Source organism: Oxyura jamaicensis, chromosome 3, assembly GCF_011077185.1.
Source record: "Oxyura jamaicensis isolate SHBP4307 breed ruddy duck chromosome 3, BPBGC_Ojam_1.0, whole genome shotgun sequence".
NCBI lineage: Eukaryota > Metazoa > Chordata > Aves > Anseriformes > Anatidae > Oxyura > Oxyura jamaicensis.
This window is the reverse complement of record NC_048895.1, coordinates 13511562-13517855: the sequence shown is the minus strand read 5'-3', so window position 1 is coordinate 13517855 and position 6294 is coordinate 13511562.

Genomic DNA, 6294 nt, shown 5'->3' with positions numbered 1-6294 from the left:
GCGGCGGGAGCCTGCCTAGCAACTGCTTGCGCCGAGCCGCGCCGCCGCAGCGCGCTGGGATTTTGTGATTGGTGGAGAGGGGGTCGGGGGAGGGGCCACGGGGGGGTGGTGCTGAGGGGGTGAGGGGGGGAGCGCGGCGCCGAGGCGGGGCGCCCTGAGGGGAGGCCCGGGGGTCCCTGCCCGCCCCCGCGTCCCTCTGTGGTGTCCTGTGGTCGGCCCCGCTGCTCCCCTCAAGGCGCAGCAGACCCAAAGCTCTGGTTTAAGCACGGGGGCTGCTGCTTCAGCCTCCTCTCCTCAGGAGGTGGCCGCCTGCCGCGGCTTCCTCCTCAGCTTTTCACCTCAGCTGTCCCGGGGCATGACAGAAACTCAGTTAGACGGCAGCTTTTTGGTCAAAACCGTTTTCCTTTGGTGTATCGACGTATCGGATTGAGGCAACGTTGCCTGAGGGTGGACTGGGCTTCAGCTGTCCTCTGTGTGATCTTCTTTGGGCACGACAAGGGCAGGGGCAAGGCTTGCGAGACCCCACCTGGAGCACTGCGTTCAGCTCCGGGGCCCCCAACACAAGGACAGCGACCTGTCGGGGCGCATCCAGAGGAGGGCCACGACCAGAGGGCTGCAGCACCTCTTCTATGAAGAAAGGCTCAGGGAGCTGAGGTTGCCCAGCCTGGAGAAGAGAAGGTTCTGGAGAGACCTCACCGTGTCCTTTCAGTGTCTAAAAGGGTCCTGCAAAAAAGCTAGAGAGAAGTCTGTTGGGGAACATAGTGACAGGACAAAGGGGATCGGCTTTAAACTAAAAGAGGGTAGATTTAGATTAGATATTAGGAATAAATTCCTCACTATGAGGGTGGTGAGGCACTGGAACGGGTTGCCCAGAAAAGTTGAGTTTCCCATCCCTGGAAGTGTTTGAGGTCAGGTCGGATGGGACTTTGGGCTACCTGGTCTAGTAGAAGGTGTCCCTGCTTGGTCAGCCTCCAGCACGTGCTGGTGGAGAACGTGCTTGTTCCTCCCCACGGGCAGGACTTCCATTTGGTGAGCTTCAGGAGGCTTCTCTGTGCCCGTGTCACAAGCCTGCCCTGTTGCCTCTGAACAGCAGCACAACCCTCTGGTGTATCAGCCACTCCTCCCAGCTTTCTAGCATCTGCTGACCTGCTGAGGTGGCACTCTGACCCATCACACAGTTCATTCATGAAGAGGGGAGATGGTATTGGCCTCAGGATCAACCCCGGAGCTACACCACTATCAGCTGGCTCCAAGTGGGCTTTGTGCACCTAAGCACAACCCTCTGAGCCCGGGCAGTAAGCTGGTTTTCAGACCACCCCACCATCTACTCATCTAGCCCATACTGCACTATTTGTCTGTGATGCTCTCACTGGAGTGTTGAAAGCCCTTCTCAGGTCAAGAGAAGCAACATTCATTGCTCTCCCCTCTCCCACCAAACCAGTCATCTCATAGTAGACAGCCGTCAGGTTGCCTCAGCATTATTTCTCCCTCGTAAATCCATGACAACTACTCCTGATCACCTCCTTGTTTTCCATGCATCTCAAATACTTCCCAGCATTACTTGCTCCTTCACCTCCCCAGGGATCAGGAGAAGGCTGACCAGTCGGTAGTTCCCTGGATCCTCCTTTCTGCCCTTTTGAAGAGGGCAGTGAGATGTGCTTTCTTCCAGTTCTCAGGAACTTCCCTCCATCACCATGACCTTTCACAGAGCATTGAGAGTTTTGTAAGGGCATCACCCAGCTCCTTCAGCACTCATGCATGTGTGCCATCAGGTGGACTTGTCTCTGCCCACTTTGCTTCAACGTTCCTCAGCCTGACGCTCTTCCCCCAGCGATGACTCCTCCTCACTCCAGACATTCCCTCCAGCCTCAGGGGCCTGCTATCCCTGAAGCCAGCAAAGCTCAGCAAGTTTCATAGCGGCTGCTGACCCGCTGCAAAGCGTTCCCTCACAGCCCACCTCCGTGCCACGCGGGACTACAGCCATCTACAGGCGACTGCTGCACAGAGCAGCCCACGATGTGTCTCCACGATGGGGCTGCATTGCCCACAAGCTCCCCGACCCGGGGGTGACAGGCCTTGTCTCTCCCCATCCCCACACACAGCAACCCTCACTTGCTGGGGGAGGCAGCCAGGTGGCAGGGCTGGCAGGCTTCAGCACTACGTGGATTTGTCTTCCTGGAGATAAATTCTGTAGCATCTGGAAGAGGTTCGTTGAAAACAAGGCGTATGAATGACACACCTGCACCTTGTGATGGTCCCCCGGTCAGCTAACCCCCCACAGCAGAGCAGCACGTCATGACTTGCTCCAGTGGAGCCCACAGACAGCTGAGCAGTCCTCAGCAGCCTCTTGCAGGCTGTGTATTTTGATCTGCGTGCTTTCAGTGCCGCGTATCCTCCATCACTGATGCAATGAGACTGACGGCTTGCAGCAACACCAGGAGACATCTGTCCTGTCTTAGAAGTGGCCACACCGCTTTTACAGCCACTGACATCTGGGCACTTGCAGAATTGGTGTTGCAGGGTGTGAGCCGTTTGCAGAAGCAGACAGAAATGTTGTTGCAGAGCAAGATACATATATTTTTTTTTTGCTGTAGTAAGAGAGTAGGGTCAACAAAGTTGAGATTTTTTTCAAAGTTGCATTTTGAGGTGCTTGCTGACTGTTGCCTGGTGCAAGATGTAAAAAAGCTCCAGTTCACTTCAGCCAAGCCTGTGATGCGGATAACTCTGGCTTCAAGCAGGTGAACGTTTTGTCTGCAGCCTGCTTTGTGTGTGTGCTGTGGGTTTGTTACTGGGAAACCGTGTCCCCCCTACTCGATGTCCCTGAGCATGTCCCTTCAGTAGGTGACAGACAGGAGTCTGCTTCAAGGGTCCCACTTTGTGGCACTGAATTTCTCAGAACCACGGACTTCAAAGGGGACTCCACACTTCTGGGAGCTGGGAAATAGTTCTTTGAACTTACGCGTGGACATTTAGAGGTGTAATCCCAGCTGTGCAAGCTCTGAGCTGCGCTGCAGCCACAAGCACAGGGCACACTCAGATGGGATGTGATGCATCAGTGGGGAGTAAAACAAGCAACAGGGGTGTGCCAGAGGTGTTTCAGCAGGAGCACTGGCAGGCAAGGTGGTCAACGAGGAGAAAACTGTGGAGAGAATTCTTTTGGACGTCTTCAAACACACAGATTGAAACATTACCCAAGCAGGCAGGTAAGTAGAAATGATTCCCAGGTCGTTTACTTCTTACCTTACAACTTCCCAGGCCTCAGCCTGGAGTGGGACAAAGGAAACACTGAGTTCTCCTGCGCTTTGCTAGGAACCCAGCTGATCATACTGAGCTTGGCTGTTCCAGGCTGTAGTTCTGTCACCTGGCCAGCAGACTGCCTGCGAGAGCTGGACTGGGATGCGTTTGTGTTTTCCTCTGTCATCTGGGTTCTGCAGAACTGTCCCGTGCCCTTGGAAATGCATACTGCACTGCAGAGGAAGGAGCTAAATGTGACCTAGGATCAGCCGATGGCTTTATCAGAGTACCCTGAACGCCTTCTGCGTCTGGAACAAATAACAATGCATCTGGGCAGAAGATTCCCATCAGTCTTCTCTATTGAAGAAAACTAAACACAGGGTCAATCTTTTCAATCTCACCAGTTAAACAAACCTAGCTAGGCACCAGGGGAAATTTTCCTTGAGTCTATTATATACAGCAATGCCTTCCCCATTATGACAGAGACATAACGCCCAGCAAAGTCACGCTTACAAGTTTGGCAGCGAGGCTGTAAGCAGAGATGACATTGAACTGTATGAATGGTATTTGTTCAGCCATACCTGGGGAAAAATATGTTTCCAGAGGTCAGCTGAGCTTTCCATGTGCCTGGATGGAATTCCCTGATGCCTGCTGGCAGCACAGCAATTCCTGAAGTGCTGCTAATGCTCCAGTGTTGGAGGTAGTATGTGTGGCGTTGCTTCCAGGCACTTGCAGTGGGAGCCAGCTGTGGTGCTGCAAAGCCCTTACACTGCCCATCAAGCACAAACGTGTGCAAACAACTAAAGCTAAAGCATTTCTGTCTTGATTGACGCTTAAGAAAAGCGTGTGATTTGCTGGTAGCATCATGTTTCCCTCCTTGTCCTCCCAGAGAGGAGCAGCTTGAGGAACAGAAAGCTGTGGGTGTCTGTCCTCCTAGCAGGTCTCTGTAGATTTTCAGAGGTACTGCAGCCTTTCTCAGCAGCGTAGTCTCCTTGTGCTCTGCTTTGAGCCTCTTCTCACTGGCTTTTGCCCCTTTCAAGCACCTCATCCTCAGAGGTGGCTTTGTCCTTGCCTTTTCTGTTTGCTCTGCTGCTTTGAATAGCCTTGTGCTTTCCAGAGACTTATCCCCCAGTAGTCTTCTCACCATAATTTTCTCCTGGCTTTTTTTGCGTTCCTTTAGTGGTTCTTCTCTGGGTTTTGTCTTTTGCGGAGGCTTTTAAGAGCTTCATCCACAGCCAAACACATCTATCATCCTGTCTCTTGCTAACATTACTTATGATCTGTGCTCAGTTGCTGTCCTTTGCTTTCCATCTTCAGGTGCAGCTGCCTGTGGAGAATACAGGGTGGGAAGGAGACTGGCGTAGCTGCAGTCCAGCAGGCTGTGTCCTTGCCCTATGGCCTGTATCCACACCTCTTCCAGATCATTCCAGACACACAGAAACCTTACGGAAGGTGTCCTTGCCCACAGGGACTGTTTCTACTAGAGCTCTACTATAATCTTCGTTTGTGCCCTGAGCTAAGAAATATCAAATTCTTTCTCAACTTTTTCTCTGACCGGATTTTCCTGTTCTTCCTGTACATATTCTCTTTGTAGAGCCACACGGAGTTACTGGCTGCTGAGAAATCCTGTGGCAGCACATTCCCCAGGCTGTTTTGCACTGCTCAGATGAAGTATTTGGTGACCGCAGACAGTAAAATTTCACCCTAGCTTGCCTGTAACAGCAGCAGAAGTATGGTTTGTAGGTGACCCTTGCATTGACCACTCCCACCAAGTCCACAAGTTGGGATTAAGAATGGATGCTGTGCATTGATCTCTGTGAGTGGGCAAATTTATGATGCCACATTCATCTCTTACAATAGGTAAGAAGGATAAGTACAGATCCCAAATGGGAGAACCTCTCTCAAATTCTATAAATTATGTACTAGCAGTACAGCGGATATTACACTTAAAAAAAAAAAAAAGGATGACGTGGTGATTTCTAAATCTTAACAATCTGATATGATGGGAGAGACCAAACAAATGCCTGTTTATACTTGTACCTAGTTAAGGAAGCCTTCAGAAACGCTGAGAGGAAGCCTTCAGAAACGCTTAAGGTCACTACAAGAAAATATTTGCTTGCCTTCTCACTAGCACAGAGAGAATGCCAGTCGTTATTAGCACCCATGCCATAAATATAGACTATCAAGTAATTTTCCTTACTTGACCTTCCTGGTAATAAATTTTCTCAGTCATTTCAGAGGATTTATGACGCCTGAGACCATCCTCCTCATACCAAAGCCTGTCAGGCAGCTTGCAGCTCTGTCTTCACAGGACTGCCCTGTCACTCCCAAAGAGCCCAGCACAGCTTTTGCGGTGCCGGCTTGAGGAATGATTGCCACTCACGACTTGCTGTCACCACACGTCCAAACACACGGCTAACAATCCCCAATTGCAGCTGAGAGCCTTCCCAACAAGATGCAGGGAATAAGGCAAAAGCTGAGAGAAAAAAAAAAAAAAAAAAAAAAAAAAGGACACTCTTTTGCTGCTGTTCAAAGCATTTGCAAGAATCACTAGTGTTTTCAAAAGCCTGCCTGAAAGTTTTAGAAATTATGCTTTGGCTGAGAGAAAATCCCTAAAAGGTCAAAAACGTTAGGAGAAACTTCCAGGGACATAACAAAGCAGACATCAGCATATTAGAGAGTAATTTCTGGTAGCCATCCATACTGCTCAGATAGCTGAGGCTTGTGTTTTAGCAACAGCTTCCTCCTTTTTTGGTCCTGATTTTGCTCCTGGGATTAATTTGTAATGCCCTATTTACCTGGAATCTCCAGGTATGGGATCAGTTTGCAGCAATACGGAAAAAATGGATGTCTGATAGCTGAGGTCTGAAGAGGCCTGTTTTCTGGGAATTTTTCCACTTTTTCACTTTGCAGAACATACAAGGTACCTCGATGGACCAGCTCAGCATTCCGTATGCAGCTGCGGCAGTAGGAAACGGGGTACGTAAGCATGGCTGTTTTCTGCAGCACATTGCTAGAATACGGATATTTTAGTCACTAGCTATTGCTGGGACCAGAAGG